This window comes from Oncorhynchus gorbuscha, linkage group LG10, assembly GCF_021184085.1.
Source record: "Oncorhynchus gorbuscha isolate QuinsamMale2020 ecotype Even-year linkage group LG10, OgorEven_v1.0, whole genome shotgun sequence".
In the NCBI taxonomy this organism is placed as follows: Eukaryota; Metazoa; Chordata; class Actinopteri; order Salmoniformes; family Salmonidae; genus Oncorhynchus; species Oncorhynchus gorbuscha.
In genome coordinates, this window is record NC_060182.1 from 76,125,849 (window position 1) to 76,145,221 (window position 19,373).

The window sequence follows — 19,373 nt, forward strand, 5'->3', positions numbered from 1 at the left end:
CGTGTGCATGTGTTGCTGTGTACGTGTGCATGTGTTGCTGTGTACGTGTGCGTGTGTTGCTGTGTACGTGTGCGTGTGTTGCTGTGTACGTGTGCATGTGTTGCTGTGTATAGTACCAGTCAAATGTTTGAACTCATCTACTCATTGGAGGGTTTTTCTTTACTTTTACTATTTTCTACATTGTAGAATAATAGTGAAGACATCAAAACTATGAAATAACACTTATGGAATCATATAGTGATAGGAGATATGGATATAATTTAATTTAATTGTATTATTATATGTAGTAGAAAGTGATGGTGTCAGGGTTTTCCTGTGGTGAAGTAGAGGAGGACCAAAACACAGCGTGGTTATATTGACTCATGTTTAATCAAAAACGGATAAACATGAACACTACAAAACAATGAACGTGGAAAACCAAAAACAGCCCTATCTGGTGCAAAACACAGAGACAGGAACAATCACCCACAAAACCCAACACAAAACAGGATACCTAAATATGGTTCCCAATCAGAGAAAATGACTAACACCTGCCTCTGATTGAGAACCATATCAGACCAAACATAGAAATAGACAAACCAGACACACAACAGAAAATGCCCAGCAAGCTCACATCCAGACCAAGAATAAAACAAGGAAAACACATACGAACGATGGACAGAACACAGAACACCCCCCCCCCAAGGTGCGGACTCCGAACGCACAACCTAAACCTATAGGGGAGGGTCTGGGTGGGCATCTCTCCGCGGTGGCGGATCTGGCGCTGGACGTGGACCCCACTCCATAATTGTCTTAGTCCACCTCCTTAGTGTCCCTTGAGTGGCGACCCTCGCCGCTAACCTTGGCCTAGGAAACCTAACAATGGGCCCCACTGGACTGAGGTAGCTCGGGACCGAGGGGAAGCTCGGGACCGAGGGGAAGCTCGGGACCGAGAGGAAGCTCAGGAGTGAGAGGAAGCTCAGGAGTGAGAGGAAGCTCAGGCAGGTTGATGGATCTACCAGATCCTGGCTGGCTAGTGGTTCCGGCAGATGCTGGATGACTGGCACTTCTGGCGGATCCTGGCTGACTGGTGGATCCTGGCAGACTGGCGGATCCTGGCTGAATGGAGGATCTAACTGATCCTGGCCGACTGGCAGATCCTGGCCGACTGGCGGATCCTGGCCGACTGGCAGTTCTGGCGGATCCTGGCCGACTGGCGGATCCTGGCCGACTGGCAGTTCTGGCAGATCCTGGCAGATTGGCGGACCCTGGCTGACTGGTGGACCCTGGCACACTGGCGGATCCTGGCTGAATGGCGGATCTAACTGATCCTGGCTGACTGGCAGATCCTGGCCGACTGGCAGATCTGGCAGATCCTGGCAGACAGGCGGATCCTGGCCGACTGGCGGATCCTGGCCCACTGGCGGATCCTGGCCCACTGGCGGATCCTGGCCCACTGGCGGATCCTGGCCCACTGGCGGATCCTGGCCCACTGGCGGATCCTGGCCCACTGGCGGATCCTGGCCCACTGGCGGATCCTGGCAGATCCTGGCAGACTGGCGGATCCTGGCCGACTGGCAGTTCGGGCAGATCCTGGCTGACTGGCAGATGCTAGCCGACTGGCGGATTCTGGCTGACTAGCAGGTCCTGGCCAACTGGCAGTTCTGGCGGATCCTGGCAGACTGGCGGATCCTGGCAGTTCTGGCGGATCCTGGCAGTTCTGGCGGATCCTGGCCGACTGGCAGATCCTGGCCGACTGGCAGATCCTGGCCGACTGGCAGTTCTGGCAGATCCTGGCAGACTGGCAGTTCTGGCAGATCCTGGCAGACTGGCGGATCCTGGCAGACTGGCGGATCCTGGCGGCGCTGGGCAGACTGGCGGATCCTGGCGGCGCTGGGCAGACTGGCGGCACTTGCGGCGCTGGGCAGACTGGCGGCACTTGCGGCGCTGGGCAGACTGGCGGCACTTGCGGCGCTGGGCAGACTGGCGGCACTTGCGGCGCTGGGCAGACTGGCGGCACTTGCGGCGCTGGGCAGACTGGCGGCACTTGCGGCGCTGGGCAGACTGGCGGCACTTGCGGCGCTGGGCAGACTGGCGGCACTTGCGGCGCTGGGCAGACTGGCGGCACTTGCGGCGCTGGGCAGACTGGCGGCACTTGCGGCGCGCTGGGCAGACTGGCGGCGCTGGGCAGACTGGCGGCGCTGGGCAGACTGGCGGACTGGCGCTGGGCAGCTGGGCAGACTGGCGGCACTTGGCGCTGGGCAGACTGGCGGCACTTGCGGCGCTGGGCAGACTGGCGGCACTTGCGGCGCTGGGCAGACTGGCGGCACTTGCGGCGCTGGGCAGACTGGCGGCACTTGCGGCGCTGGGCAGACTGGCGGCACTTGCGGCGCTGGGCAGACTGGCGGCGCTGGGCAGACTGGCGGCGCTGGGCAGACTGGCGGCGCTGGGCAGACTGGCGGCACTTGCGGCGCTGGGCAGACTGGCGGCACTTGCGGCGCTGGGCAGACTGGCGGCACTTGCGGCGCTGGGCAGACTGGCGGCACTTGCGGCGCTGGGCAGACTGGCGGCACTTGCGGCGCTGGGCAGACTGGCGGCACTGCGCGCTGCGGCACTGCGGCGCTGGGCAGACTGGCGGCGCTGGGCAGACTGGCGGCACTTGCGGCGCTGGGCAGACTGGCGGCACTTGCGGCGCTGGGCAGACTGGCGGCACTTGCGGCGCTGGGCAGACTGGCGGCACTTGCGGCGCTGGGCAGACTGGCGGCACTTGCGGCGCTGGGCAGACTGGCGGCACTTGCGGCGCTGGGCAGACTGGCGGCACTTGCGGCGCTGGGCAGACTGGCGGCACTGGGCAGACTGGCGGCACTTGCGGCGCTGGGCAGACTGGCGCTGGGCAGACTGGCGGCACTTGCGGCGCTGGGCAGACTGGCGGCACTTGCGGGGCAGACGCTGGGCAGACTGGCGGCACTTGCGGCGCTGGGCAGATGGGACAGACGGCAGGGCTGGGGTAGCTCAGCGGCGCTGGGCAGACTGGCGGCACTGGCATGAGGGGCGGCTCTGACTGCGCCGGACAGGCGGGAGACTCTGGCTGCGCTGGAGAGGAAGAAGGCTCCGGCAGCGCTGGACAGGCGGGACGCACTGTAGGCCTGATGCGTGGTGCTGGCACTGGTATGCCGTGCATACTATGCCAAACCAACAGCTTTCTTTCTACTCTGTCCAATACATCCTCCACACTCTCAGACTCAGCACTCTGCTTCACCGACTGGCGGCACTTGCGGCGCTGGGCAGACTGGCGGCACTTGCGGCGCTGTGGCGGCACTTGCGGCGCTGGGCAGACTGGCGGCACTTGCGGCGCTGGGCAGACTGGCGGCACTTGCGGCGCTGGGCAGACTGGCGGCACTTGCGGCGCTGGGCAGACTGGCGGCACTTGCGGCGCTGTGGCGGCACTGGCGCTGGGCAGACTGGCGGCGCTGGGCAGACTGGCGGCACTTGCGGCGCTGGGCAGACTGGCGGCACTGGGCTGGGCAGACTGGCGGCACTTGCGGCGCTGGGCAGACTGGCGGCACTTGCGGCGCTGGGCAGACTGGCGGCACTTGCAGCGCTGGGCAGACTGGCGGCACTTGCAGCGCTGGGCAGACTGGCGGCACTTGCGGCGCTGGGCAGACTGGCGGCACTTGCGGCACTGGGCAGACTGGCGGCGCTGGGCAGACTGGTAGCTCAGACGGCGCTGGGCAGACTGGCGGCACTGGCGGCACTGGGCAGATGGGTAGCTCAGACGGCGCAGGGCAGACGGGTAGCTCAGACGGCGCTGGGCAGACTGGCGGCACTGGCATGAGGGGCGGTAGCTCTGACTGCGCCGGACAGGCGGGAGACTCTGGCTGCGCTGGAGAGGAAGAAGGCTCCGGCAGCGCTGGACAGGCGGGATGCACTGTAGGCCTGATGCGTGGTGCTGGCACTGGTATGCCGTGCATACTATGCCAAACCAACAGCTTTCTTTCTACTCTGTCCAATACATCCTCCACACTCTCAGACTCAGCACTCTGCTTCACCGACAGCTCCAATTCCATCCATGGCTCTGCCCAGGGTCCTTCTCCATCAAGGATCTCCTCCCAAGTCCATTTATCCAAATAGTGCAGCAACTCCCACTGCTGCTGCTGCTGCTCCTGTTGCTGCTGCCTCTGTTCCTTCTCCTGCTGCTGCTTTTGCCGTTGCCCGTTACCACGCCGCTTGGTCCTTGGTTGGTGAGTGATTCTGTCAGGGTTTTCCTGTGGTGAAGTAGAGGAGGACCAAAACGCAGCGTGGTTATATTGACTCATGTTTAATCAAAAAAACGGATAAACATGAACACTACAAAACAATGAACGTGGAAAACCAAAAACAGCCCTATCTGGTGCAAAACACAGAGCCAGGAACAATCACCCACAAAACCCAACACAAAACAGGCTACCTAAATATGGTTCCCAATCAGAGACAATGACTAACACCTGCCTCTGATTGAGAACCATATCAGGCCAAACATAGAAATAGACAAACCAGACACACAACATAGAATGCCCACCCAGCTCATGTCCTGACCAACACTAAAACAAGGAAAACACATACGAACGATGGACAGAACGTGACAGATGGGTTAGAAGAAGCCTACATAACCAACCCATGAAGTAAAATTGAACATCCATACATGGCCAGCTATGTAAACTTTAATATTGATTTATACTGCAAAAGATGTCAGTCAATTGGTAACATACATTTTTGTCTTCTTCTAATGCCCCTTAAGGGCAAAGTAATCTAAAAGTAACTGAACGTAATCAGATTACGTTACTGAGTATGGATAATCCAAAAGTTACTGATTACAATTTTGGACAGGTACCTGTAACGAATCACATTTAGAAAGTAAGCTACCCAACCCTGTTGGTACTGTGCGTGTGTTCCTGTTTATACGTGTGTGTTTCTGTGTGTATGTGTTATTAACCTGGTAGAAATAAGGGTTGGGCTCTGACTCTCCCACTCCATGAAGTCCCCCATGTTGAGGAGCTGGAAGTTGAAGGTCAGGCCAGGGTTAGGGGCCTGGAACTGGGGCAGCAGCTGTACGTGGGGCAGGTTCTCCAGCTGCTTATTGCGGCAGTTATATAGATTACACAGACTGGAGGAGAGATGGAGAACCATGCTAGCATTAGCATCAGAGAAAGATTCACCATTCATTCCTATGGTTAGGGAGAGCCAACATAGTATTAGAATTAAAGAGATTCGCTATTCACCACTTTAGCTTAGCGTCCATGTTAGTTAGTATACATAGAGGGCACCAGAGGTAATATAAACTCAAGTGACTATCCACTCAACTGACTAGACAATTAGCCAGGGAGACATGACCATATTCGCGTGTATCAACTGGTATTTAGCAACTATTGGATCATGGACGTAGCAAGGGTTTTTTAATTGGCTAACAGACTAGTTATTTGTCTCGTCTTGTGTTTAAAAGGATTAAAAGACGTCATACCCACTAACCAAATATCGTGTTGATATTTTTGCACTAATGTTTGATGATCAAAAACAGCATGATAAAGTATTTTCAAATTTCAAAATGATTTTGTACATGTTCAGACATGTTTGTTTGATTATAGATAATAAAAAAATATAAAATCAAATATTTTTATTTATAAATCCCTTTTTACATAAGCAAATGTCAAAGTGCTTAAAAAGAAACCCAGCCTAAAACCCCAAACAGCAAGCAATTCAATGCAATATGTAGTGAGCATTTCTGTTTTAACCATATTCACTGTTATGTCCCCATTGCGCCTAACCCACCTGGCACGGGCACGTCCCTGGTCATCCAGGTCAACGGTGGGTACCCCCAGGTGTACGAAGCGGGTGAACAGGGACTGCTCTATGTTGGAGTACTTCTGGAAGGCCATGATCTTAATGACAGGGGGCAGCTGCTGGTGGTCTCCTATCATGATCCAACGCTTCCAACCTGCTGTAACCGTCCTCTGGGTTCTAGAATGGAAATATACTGTAGGTCAGTGTCAAGGTTCAAGGCCAGTTCAGTTCTTCTCCACAGAGACCATAGAGTGTTTGAGGGAAAATGACTGCCCATGCATTACCAGTTAAAAAACAAACAACTTTTTGATTGTAAAATAAAGGTTTTCTTAAAGCTGCAATATGTACATTGTTGGGCGACCCGACTAAAGCAGTAGATCTGTTCTACGTGCCCCATTGCTATGCTTTCTGTGCTTTGTTTTGGAGTCTTACATTCGGTTTTGTACACCAGATTCAAACAGCTGAAAATACAATACTTTTGGTTATGGAAAATATATTTCACAGCGATTTAGATGGTACAATGATTCTCAACACTACACCTGCTTGTTTTGTCACAAACTGAAATTAGGCAAACTATTAGAATTTTAGCAACCAGGAAATGGCAGAGTGATTTATGCATAGTGCATCTTTAATTATGGACATGTCTTTCTTTAGAATGATTAGATCTGATTGTATGGTGGTGATTAGCTAGTTAATCTCTGTGTCAGTGTTGCTTTAGTTTTAGCGCTCCCTCCCACAGTGTACAAGCGTTCCACTAGGACAGCTCATAGACTGGTGTTCAAGGGGAGACATATTGCAGCATTAGTGTGTGTTGGTGGCGAACATGTGTTGGGTGCTGACGTTCTTTGCATTTGTCTGTTGCCTCACAAAAGCACAGACCCCTGGAGAATAGCTGTACGCCTTCTCTCCCGGTTTCCTTATCCCTACTTTCTTTCTCTTTTCACAAGCAGCGAAAACATTCATTCGGCCTGCCTTGCATTTCAAACACCCCTCATCACCACGGCACCTCTTTTCACATCTGTTCTTCACCTGCTTTCGTTCTCTCCATTCTCACCCCTCTCTGCCTGTTAACTGAGTGGTGAACTCTGCGCTCCTTCATCGCCCTCCAGCTGGACCACAGGACCATGTCACGGTGTCAGATACAACCTGAAAACAACTATCTGCACCAATGCAAAGCTCCAAGCAACTGAAGCAAAGTTACAATATTCCTGCAAATCTTCCAGAGGTATGTCTGTCCCTCCATCACATCTGCAAAGGACATCTTCAACAAAGTATATGGTTTTGGATAAGTGAAACTTGATGTCGAGACCAAGTCTTCAAATGGAGTAGAATTCAAAAACTTTGGCTCATCCAACACCACACTAGCAAAGTCAATGGCAACCTGGAGACAAATGGGGTGAATACGAGAAGAGAAGTGGACCACAGACCACATTCTGGGGACTGAGATCACCATTGAAGATCAGGCAACCAAAGGACCGGAACTTATGTTCAACACATAATTCTCACTAAATTCTGGCAAGAAGAGTGGGAAGGTGAAAACTGCCTATAAGTGTGAATACGTCAACCTGGGAGTGGATGTAGACTGACTTTGCAGGCCCGGCCATGCGCGGGGCAGCGGTGGCCGGGTATGAGGGATGGCTGGCTGGCTACCAGATGACCTTCGACACAGCCAAGTCCAAAATGACCCAGAGCAACGTTGCTGTCAGCTGCAAGACAGGAGTAGAAAACAGCTACACACCAATGTTAGCGATGGCACAGAGTTTGGAGAGTCCATCTACCAGAATGTGAATGACAAGCTGGAGACAGCTGTGAACCTTGTCTGGACAGCAGGCAGCAACAGCATCTGCTTTGGCATCGCTGCCAAGTACCAGCTGGACTCCAGTGCCTCATATCCGCTAAAGTTAACAGGTTGGTAGGAGTTAGCTACACCCAGACACTGCGGCCAGGTATGAAAATCACCCTGTCTACAATGGTCGATGGCAAGTACATCAACACCGGTGGCCACAAACTGGGAATGGACCTGGAGCTAGAGGCATAAGTATCTAGCTAACCTGTCTAGTGAAGTCGTCATATTTAATATTTGACAGAATAGCAGAATAATCTGTCCTGATGTATTTCCAGCCAAACAACCCTTAAGGGATGTCTCAAAGGAAAGGGATGAATCTAATCTAAAGCAACAACATACATAACATAGCCCTCAGTTCTGTCAGTTAGATGGATCCCCAAACCATTAGCCACTGTCATTTCCTTTGTTGGTTTGTAGTCAGTCATCCTGTGTGTTCTACAGTAGCCAAGTACTTCTAGGTCTGCTATTTATTCAGTCATGTAGCCCTATACTGTGTTGTACCACTAGTGAAAAACATCCTCCTCAAATAGAGCATTCCTTCTGCATCTTTTACATATGCTTTAGTGGTTTGGCTCATTTGATTGGACAATACTCATTGGGCAATACGAAGAGGGTTACATGAAGACACACTACATATACACACAAGTATGTATGTGGACAACCCTTCAAATGTGTGGATTCGGCTATTTCAGCCACACCCATTGTTGACAGGTGTACAAAGCACACCGCCACGCAATTTCCATAAAAAACATTGGCAGTAGAATGGCCTTAGTGAAGAGCTCAGTGACTGTGAACGTGGCACTGTCTGTTCAGTCGCAAAGTTGTAGGTCACACAAGCTCACAGAACGGGACTCGAGTGCTGAAGCGCAAATCGTCTGTCCTCGGTTGCAACACTCACTAGAGTTCCAAACTGCCTCTGGAAGCAATGTCGGCACAAGAACTGGTCATCCGGAGCTTCATGAAATGGATTTCCATAGCTGAGCAGCCACACATAAGCCTAAGATCACCATTTTTTATTTATTTTATTTTACCTTTATTTAACTAGGCAAGTCAGTTAAGAACAAATTCTTATTTTCAATGATGGCCTAGGAGCAGTGGGTTAACTGCCTGTTCAGGGGCAGAACGACAGAATTGTACCTTGTCAGCTCGGGGGTTTGAACTTGCAACACTCTAACCACTAGGCTACCCTGCCGTCCCATGAGCAAAGCCAAGTGTTGGCTGGAGTGGTATAAAGCTTGATGCCATTGGACTCTGGCACAGTGGAAAAGCATTCTCTGGAGTGATGAATTATGCTTCACCATCTGGCAGTCTGACGGATTAAATGTGGGTTTGGCTGATGCCAGGAGAACACTACCTGCCAAATGCATAGTGTCAACTGTAAATTTTGGTGGAGGAGGAATAAACGTCTGGGGCGGTTTTTCATGGTTCCGGATAGGCCCCTTCGTTTCCTTGGAGGGAAATCTTAACACTACAGCATACAATGACATTCTAGACGATTCTGTGCTTCCAACTTTGTGGCAACAGTTTGGGGACGGCCTGTTCCTGTTTCAGCATGACAATGTCCCCGTGGACAAAGCGAGGCCCGAACAGAAATGGTTTGTCGAGACCGGTGTGGAAGAACTTGACTGGCCTGCACAGAGCCCTGACCTCAACCCCATTGAACACCTTTGGGATTAATTTAAATGGCGACTGCGAGCCATGCCTACTCGCCCAACCTCACTTATGCTCATGGCTGAATGGAAGCAAATCCCCGGAGCAATGTTCCATCTTCTAGTGGAAAGCCTTCCCAGAAGATTGGAGGCTGCTATAGAAGCAAATGGGCGACCAACTCCATATTAATGGTCATGATAAATGTTCGACCAAGCAGGTCCACATACTTTTGGTCATGTAGTGTATATCCATCAATTTAAATATATATATGTATATATATGTTATCATTATATTATGTGACAAACCCGAACTGTTGCTGTTTTGCACACTTACTAGCAAATTATATTGTATCTTTTTACATGTATTATTTATATCCCATCTTTGCCTGATTCCTTTGGACATATAGTAGCATTCGGTTAGCAATGCACTGCGTGTTGTCAGGGTGGCTCCTACTCAGAATGCGTATCAGAGAGACCTTCAAACCTCAATCTATTCCATTGGTTGATGATATATATATATATGAACAAAAATTTCAACGCAACCTGTAAAGTGTTGGTCCCATGTTTCATGAAATAAAAGATCCCAGATATGCATTTCTCCTTTGCCATTTCTCCTTTGTGTGGCATATCAAGAAGCTGATTAAACAACATGATCATTACACAGGTGTACCTTGTGCTGGGGACAATAAAAGGCCACTAAAATGTGCAGTTTTGTCACACAACACAATGCCACAGATATCTCAAGTTGAGGGATAGTGCAATTAGCATGCTGACTGCAGGATTTTCTACCAGAGCTAATGCCAGATAAAAAATGTTTTATTTCTCAACCATAAGCCACCTTCAAGAGAATTTGAGAGTACATACAACCGGCCTCACAACCACAGAACAGGTGTAACCACGCCAGCCCTGAACCTCCACATCCATCCATTTTCTGAGACCAGCAACCCAGACAGTTGATGAAACTGAGGAGTATTTCTGTCTGTAATAAAGCCCTTTTGTGGGGAAAAACTCATTCTGATTGGCTAGGTCTGGCTCCCCAGTGGGTGGGGCTATGCCCTCCCAGGACCACCCATAGCTGCACCCCTGCCTAGTCATTGTTCAGTATATTTAGCTAATATTCTTCAGGATATGTTAATTTTGCTTATTTGAACAATTAACATATCCTGACAGTCATTGGCAGACCTGTACTATCTTGATTACCCAACCTGCTTCCTGGTTGAACATGGTAATATAAATTGCACGACAACTCCAAATGCGATGTTCTGGGTGTGATTAGAAAGGAAAGGATGACCTATAACTGAGTGTATCCTCCAGGTCCCCTTCCCATAGCTATGTATAAATTATATGACTGGGGCAATGATCAGAAACCAAGTCCACTTGTGTATGTCTACCTTTACAATAAAGTCCTTAAACAAGTAAAATATATACAGTGCCAGCCAAAAGTTTGGACACACCTACTCATTCCAAGGTTTTACTTTATTTTTAATATTTGCAACATTGTGGAATAATTGTGAACTATGAGCGTGCAAAGCTGTCATCAAGGCAAATGGTGGCTACTTTGAAGAATCAAATATAAAATATATTTTGACTTTTTTGGTTACTACATGATTCCATGTGTGTTATTTCATAGTTTTCATGTCTTCACTATTATTATACAATGTAGAAAATAGTACAAATAAAGAAAAAGTAGGTGAGTCCAAAAACGTTTGACTGGTTTTTACACGAAATAAAATGTACAAAAAATTGTGCTCTATATATCTGCCTGGTACACTGAATGTAGGAGAGTAGGATAGAGACTGATGAGTTAGCTCAGCTGCTGCTGATTAGGAGGGAGAGTTTAATAATACTTGCCCCAGACAAACTTAATCTTACCAAGGCTTGTAAGTCAAACCTAATTCAATCACCGATAGGGATGCAATGGAAAGAAATGAGGGGGGATATGGGGAAGGTGGATTCTCGTTACCATGCGTAGCGTATACTACAACAGAAGGCATCATGGGCTGGATGTTATAGCATTGGTTAGAGCGAGAGGAGACTAAGAGGTCATTGGTCAGGTTGATGTGGCTTAATGGTCTCCTCTAAACAGACCCTTGTGTAATCTGAGGATATTATGCCCCAGCATTGACATCCCAATAGAGTACCCCAGTATGAGTCATAATACCCATAAAACATAGAGGTCAAACAGGGAAATGGTGGCAATCTTTTTTCCCCCACATTCATTTTTCCCTTAGGGGATTGTAGAAACACATCAAATAAGGGCTGTGTTTTGTGTTTTGATAACCGTGTAAATCTCTAGGACAAGGTGACTGATCAACATATTTGCCTGTATTAACCCCCAAAAATGAAATGCTAATGTGGCTATCAAAGAGAACTACAAATACGATGATGCACAAGACTGCCGAATCAAGGCAAAGGTAAGATTCTCTGGATTAACTATCTAATGTTAGCTAAATGTAGTAATGTCCTTTAGTAGCAGCTTCTATAAATATGCGAGAATTCTTTAATCAAATCTAATTTTATTTGTCACATACACATGGTTAGTGTCAGTCCAAATGGACCCCAGGAAGGTAGGGGTGGTAGCGGATTGGCCCACCCCCAAATCCGTTAAGGAAGTTCAGCGTTTCCTGGGCTTTTTTACCGCAAGTTCATCAAGAACTTCAGCTTGGTGGCAGCCCCTCTCTCAGCTTTAACCAAGGGTGGCAATGCAAGGTTTTTGTGGGGAAGAGAAGCTGAGACGGCCTTCCAAGGACTCAAGCAGCGCGTCCTCTCTGCTCCCATCCTGATACTACCAACTACGGATGAACCGTTTGTGGTGGAGGTAGACGCCTCAGAGGTTGGTGTTGGAGCTGTCCTGTCTCAGAGGGGTGAAGACAAGAAGCTTCATCCGTGCGCTTTCTTCTCACACCGGCTTACCCCGGCTGAGAGGAACTACGATGTGGGGGATTGTGAACTCCTAGCGGTTAAGATGGCATTGAAGGAATGGAGACACTGGCTCGAGGGGGCTTCTCACCCGTTTCAAGTGCTTACGGACCACAAAAATCTGGAGTATATCCAGCAGGCGAAGCGGTTGAACTCTAGACAAGCTAGATGGTCTCTTTTCTTCAATCAATTCCAGTTTATCCTCACCTATCGGCCCGGGTCGAAGAATCTCAAACCGGATGCCCTGTCCCGAGTCTACGCTCCTGCCATTCGAGATGACACGGACATGCCTGTCCTTCCTGCTGCTAAGATCGTGGCTCCGATCTCGTGGCAAGTTGAGGATACCGTGAGACGAGCTCAAGCTATCGAACCGGAACCGAAAGGAGGTCCTGCCAATCGGTTGTTTGTCCCCAAGGCAGGTCCTTCTATGGGGGCACTCCTCTCGCCTCACCTCTAACACAGGCGTAGGTCACACCTTGGAGTTCATCCAGCGTAAGTTCTGGTGGCCTACCATAAGAGAAGACGTTGCCACTTTCGTCAATGCCTGCCCCGTGTGCTGCCAGGGCAAATCTTCTCACCTCCGCCCTCAAGGACTCCTTCACCCTTTACCTGTTCCCCACAGACCCTGGTCCCATATCTCGTTGGACTTTATTACTGGCCTTCCTCCATCCCATGGCAATACTACTATCCTAGTCATAATCGACAGGTTTTCAAAGGCGGCCAGGTTCGTCCCTCTGACTAAGTTACCTTCTGCCAAGGAAACGGCTGAGTTGGTAATTAATCATGTGTTCCGAGTCTTCGGCATTCCTCAAGATATGGTTTCTGACAGAGGTCCCCAGTTCGCCTCTAGGTTTTGGAAGGCCTTCTGCCAACTCATGGGGGCTTCTGCCAGTCTATCTTCAGGGTACCATCCGGAGTCCAACGGCCAAACTGAGAGGATGAATCAAGAGCTGGAAACCACCCTACGATGTATGACTCGTAACAACCCGTCCACATGGTCGTCCTTCATTGTTTGGGCCGAATACGCGCACAACACCTTGCGCTCCTCCACTGGTATGTCCCCGCATGAGCGTCAGTTTGGCTATGCCCCTCCATTGTTCCCGGACCAGGAGGCAGAAGTCAGAGTGCCTTCAGCCTTGAAGTTCGTCAGACGCTGTCGGCTTATGTGGAGGAAGACCCGTCTTAATCTTATGCGTTCCTCACAGAGGTACCAACAACAAGCCAACAGACGTCGCCGTCCCGGGCCTACCCTGCGCCCCGGCCAGAGAGTCTGGCTCTCCACAAGAGACTTACCACTACGGGTGGAGTCTCGCAAGCTGTCCCAAAAATACATCGGTCCCTTTAAGGTTGCCAGGAGAGTTAACCCAGTTTCTTATCGCCTACACTTACCCAGATCCCTTAAGATTAATCCCACGTTTCACATTTCCTTATTAAAACCTGTTGTTTTTTCTTCCCTTGTCCCGGCAGACAGACCTCCCCCTCCGCCTTGTGTCATTGGAGGCCAGCCGGCTTATACCGTCCATCGGATACTGGATTCCCGCCGGGTGCAGCGGTCCTGGCAGTAGCTGGTGGACTGGGAAGGCTACGGTCCCGAGGAGCACTCCTGGGTTCCTGCCAAAGACATACTGGACCCTGACCTCATTCGTCAGTTCAGGGCCCTCCACCCTGAGAGAGCTGGTAGGAACATCAGGAGCCGTTCCTAGGGGGGGGATTCTGTCAGGATTTGGCCAGGGTTGTTCCGGTTTTTGGTCACTAGATGCCCCCATTGTGCTTTTTGACCTTTAGTTTTCCCTTGATCCCCATTATTATTTGCACCTGTGCCTCGTTTCCCCTGATTGTATTTAAACCCTTAGTTTCCTCAGTTATTTGCTCTGTGTTTTTATGCTAGCACCCAGCCCTAGTATTCTGTGTACTCTTGTTGATCCCGGTGGACTCGCTTGTGGAATTCTGTTTTTGTTCTTGTTTATTTATTTTTGAGTATCTTTTGAGGCTTTTTATGCTATACTTACCACCTTGTGGATTTACCTTTTTGTCTTGGAGGATTACCTTTGTTCTTGTGGAATTCCTTTTGAGGTTGTGGAGTTACATGTTTTCCTGAAGGACTTCACTTTTTTACTTCATTAAATACACTGTCTCAAGTACTGCTGTGTCTGCCTCGTCTTCTGGGTTCTGCCGACTATTCGTGGCTCAGTTGGTTAAGTGACTGTTTCTCACTCCGGAGACCCGGGTTCGTAACCGGGTCCTGACAGTTAGCAGATGTTAATGCGAGTGTAGCGAAATGCTTGTGCTTCTAGATCCGACCATGTAGTAATATCTAACAAGTAATCTAACAATTTCACAACAACTACCTTATACACACAAGTGTAAAGGAATGAATAAGAAGATGTACATAAAAACATACATGGATGAGTGATGGTTGAATGGCATAGGCAAGATGCAGTAGATGGTATAGAGTACAGTATATACAAATGAGATGAGTAGGGTATGTAAACATGATATAAAGTGGCATAGTTTAAAGTGACTAGCGATACATTTATTACATCCACATTTTAATTATTAAAGTGTCTAGAGATTGAGTCAGTATGTTGGCAGCAGCCACTCAATGTTAGTGATGGCTGTTAGTGATGGCCTTGAGATAGAAGCTGTTTTTCAGTCTCTCTGTCCCAATTTTGATACACCTGTACTGACCTCGCATTCTGGATGATAGTGGGGTGAACAGGCAGTGACTCGGGTGGTTGTTACCTTCCTGTGACATCGGGTGTTGTAGGTGTCCTGGAGGGCACGTAGTTTCCCCGCGGTGATGCGTTGTGCAGATCTCACTACCCTCTGGAGAGCCTTATGGTTGTGGGTGGAGCAGTTGCCGTACCAGGCGGTGATACAGCCTGACAGGATGCATCTCGATTGTGCATCTGTAAAAGTTTGTGAGTGTTTTTGGTGACAAGCCAAATTTCTTCAGTCTCCTGAGGTTGAAGAGGCACTGTTGCACCTTCTTCACTACACGGTCTGTGTGGGTGGACCATTTCAGTTTGTCCGTGATGTGTACGCCGAGGAACCTAAAACTTTCCACCTTCTCCACTACTGTCCTGTCGAGGTGGATAGGGGGGTGGTTCCTCTGTTGTTTCCTGAAGTCCACGATCATCTCCTTTGTTTTGTTGACGTTGAGTGAGTGTGAGGTTATTTTCCTGACATCACACTCCGAAGGCCCTCACCTCCTCCCTGTAGGCCGTCTTGTCATTGTTGGTAATCAAGCCTATGATGATTGAGTTGGAGGCGTGCATGGCCACGCATTAATGGGTGAACAGGGAGTACAGGAGAGGGCTGAGGACGCACCCTTGTGGGGCCCCAGTGTTGAGGATCAGTGGGGTGGAGATGTTGTTTTCCACCCTCACCACCTGGGGGAAGCCCGTCAGGAAGTCCAGGACCCAGTTGCACAGGACGGGGTCGAGACCCAGAGTCTCGAGCTTAATGACGAGATTGGAGAGTACTATGGTGTTAAATGTTGAGCTGTAGTCGATGAACAGCATTCTTACATAGGTATTCCTCTTGTCCAGATGGGTTAGGGCAGTGTGCAGTGTGATTGCATCGTCTGTGGATTTATTGGGGCGGCAAGCAAATTGGAGTGGGTCTAGGGTGTCAGGTAGGGTGGAGGTGATATGATCCTTCACTAGTCTCTTAAAGCCCCTCATGATGACGGAGGTGAGTGCTACGGGGCGATAGTCATTTAGCTCAGTTGCCTTAGCTTTCTTTGGAGCTGGAACAATGGTGGCCCTCTTGAAGCATGTGGGAACAGCAGACTGGGATAAGGATTGAAAAAAACAGCTGGTTTGCGCATGCTGTCAGGACGTGGCTAAGGATGCTGTCTGGGCCGTCTGGGCCAGCAGCTTTACGAGGATTAACACGTTTAAATGCTTTTCTCACACTGTATTGTCCTCAAAGCGAGCAAAGAAGTTGTTTAGTTTGTTTGGGAGCAGGACATCTGGTTTTCTTTTTGTAGTCCGTGATTGACTGTAGACCCTGCCACATACCTCCCATGTCTGAGCCGTTGAATTGAGACTCTACCTTGCCTCTATACTGATGCTTAGCTTGTTTGATTGCCTTGATGAGGGAATAGCTACACTGTTTGTATTCGTTCATGTTTCCGGTTGCCTTGCCCTGATTAAAAGCAGTGGTTCTCGCTTTCAGTTTTGCACAAATGCTGCCATCAATCCACGGTTTCTGGTTGGGGAAGGTTTTATTAGTTGCTGTGGGTACAACAGCGCCTATGCACTTGCTAATAAACTCGCTCACCGAATCAGCGTATTCATCAATGTATTTGTCCGACGCTATGCGGAACATATCCCAGTTCAAGTTATCGAAGCAATCTTGAAATGTTGAACCAGATTTGTCGGACCAGCGTTGAACTGACCTGATCATGGGTGTTTCCTGTTTTAGTTTCTGTCTATAGGCTGGGAGCAACAAAATGGAGTCGTGGTCAGATTTTCCAAAAGGAGGGTGGGGCAGGGCTTTGTATGCGTCGCGGAAGTTAGAGTAACAATGGTCCAGGATTCTTTCCGCCCGGGTAGCGCATTTGATATGCTGATAAAATTTTGGGAGTCTTGTTTTCAGATTAGCCTTGTCAAAATCCCCAGCAACAATGAATGCAGCCTCAGGATAAGTGGTTTCCAGTTTACATAGAGTTCAATGAAGTTCATTCAGGGCCATCGATGTGTCTGCTTGGGGGGGATATAGACGGTTGTGATTATAATTGAAGAGAATCTCTTGGTAGATAATGCGATCGACATTTGATTGTAAGGGATTCTAGGTCAGGTGAGCAGGTTCCTGAGTTCCTGTATGCTGTTATGATCATACCAAGTCTCGTTAATCATAAGGCATACCCCCCCACCCTTCTTACCAGAGAGATGATTGTTTCTGTTGGCGCGATACGTGAAGAAACCAGGTGGCTGTACAGACTCCGATTGAGTGTCTCGAGTGAGCCATGTTTCCGTGAAACAAAGAACGTTACAGTCTCTGATGTCTCTCTGGAAGGCAACCTTTGCTCTGATTTCATCTCTGTTGTCAAGAGACTGGACGTTGGCGAGTAGTAAACTTGGGAACAGATGCGATGTGCCCGTCTATGTAGCCTGACCAGAAGACCGCTTCTTCTGCCCCTCCTGCAGCGCTGTTGTTTTGGGTCACCCGCTGGGATCTGATCCATTGTCCTGGGGGGTGGACCAAACAGAGGATCCGCTTCGGGAAAGGCGTATTCCTGGTCGTAATGTTGGTTAAGTTGACGTTGCTCTTATATCTGATAGTTCCTCCAGGCTGTATGTAATAAAACATAAGATTTCTCGGGGTAACAATGTAGGAAATAATGCATAAAAAACAAAATACTGCATAGTTTCCTGAGAACGCGAAGCGAGTCGGCTATCTCTGTCGGCGCCAGAAACATGGACAATTCTGTGAACTGTCTTGTGCAAGTTTTAAATGGACGCAATACCTGTTAGCAAAGGTATCAGCTAGAGCTGATGTGCAGGAGTTCGACTGGATTTGTAGTTTTTTTTATGTCTACTTTGATGCCAATTAGCATTTATGAATCTGAGGATAAATAGAGCAGAATACAGTGCATTCGAAAGTATTCAGACCCCTTTCCCTTTATGCACATTTGGTTCCGTTCCAGCCTTCTTTTAAAATGCATTATATAAAAATGTTCCTTAATCTACACACAATACACCATAATGACAAATGTATTAAAAATAACAAACAGAAATACCTTATTTACATAAGTATTCAGACCCTTTGCTATGACACTCGAAATTGAGCTCGGGTGCATTCTGGTTCTATTGATCATCCTTGAGATGTTTCCACAACTTGATTGGAGTCCACCTGTGGTAAATTCAATGGATTGGACATGAATTGGAAAGTACACACTTGTCTATATAAGGTTGACAGTGCATGTTGACAGTGCATGTCAGAGCAAAATCCAAGCCATGAGAACGGAGAAATTGTTCATAGAGCACCGAGACAGGATTGTGTTGAGGAACAGACCAGGGGAAGAGTACCAAAAAATGTCTGAAGCATTGAAGGTCCCAAAGAACAGTGGCCTCCATCATTCTTAAATGGAGGAAGTTTGTAACCACCAAGACTCTTCCTAGAGATGGCTGCCTGGCGAATCTGAGAAATCAGGGGACAAGGGCTTTGGTCAGAGAGATGACCAAGAACACAATTGTCACTCTGACGGAGCTCCAGAGTTCTTCTGTGGAGATGGGAGAACCTTCCAAAAGGACATCCATCTCCGCAGCACTCCACCAATCAGGCCTTTATGGTAGTGGCCAGACGAAAGCCAAAGCTCAGTAAAGTGCATGACAGCCCGCTTGGAGTTTGCCAAAAGGCACCTAAAGTACTCTCACATCATGAGAAACAAGATTCTCTGGTCCGATGAAACCAATATTTAACCATTTGGCCTGAATATCAAGTGTCACATCTGGAAGAAACCTGGCATCATCCCTACGGTGAAGCATGGTGGTGGAAGTATCGTGCTGTGGGGATGTTTTTCAGTGGCAGCGACTGGGAGATCAAGGGAAAGCTGAATGGAGAGATCCTTGATGAAAACCTGCTCCAGAGTGCTCAGACTAGGTCAAAGGCTCACCTTCCAACAGGACAATGACCCTAAGCACACAGCCAAGACAATGCAAGAGTGGCTTCAGGATAATGAAGCCACTTAATGTCCTTGAGTGGCCAAGTCAGATCCCGGACTTGAACCAAATCTAACATCTCTGAAAAAAGACCTGAAAAAAGCTGTGCAGCGACGCTCCCCATCCAACAGAGAACGGACAGAGAATGAGAGGATCTGCAGAGAAGAATGGGAGAAACACGTCAGATACAGGTTTGCCAAGCTTGTAGAATCATACCCAGGAAGACTCGAGGTGCTTCAACAAAGTACTGAGTAAAGGGTCTGGTTACTTATGTAAATGTAATATTTCAGCGTATCTGCGTATCTGCATTTTAAATAACATTTTAGAGGCCCCCACCTCCTACACCAGCAGGTACTTGGAACAGTCCAGTCCGCTCATCAACAGCTCAAAGGCACAGAACTCCGGATTGGGGGACGGGACCAACCACCCACACACACACACACACACACACACACACACACACACACACACACTAGTAAGATGACTGCTCAG

At 49.0% G+C, this 19,373-nt stretch overlaps 2 pseudogenes; one reads left to right on the top strand and one right to left on the bottom strand.

Annotated features, from left to right (window-relative positions):
* LOC124046941 overlaps nt 1-19,373 on the bottom strand; it is a 118,889-nt pseudogene that overhangs the window by 22,114 nt on the left and 77,402 nt on the right.
* Nucleotides 7,024-7,834, top strand: LOC124045300 (annotated as a pseudogene).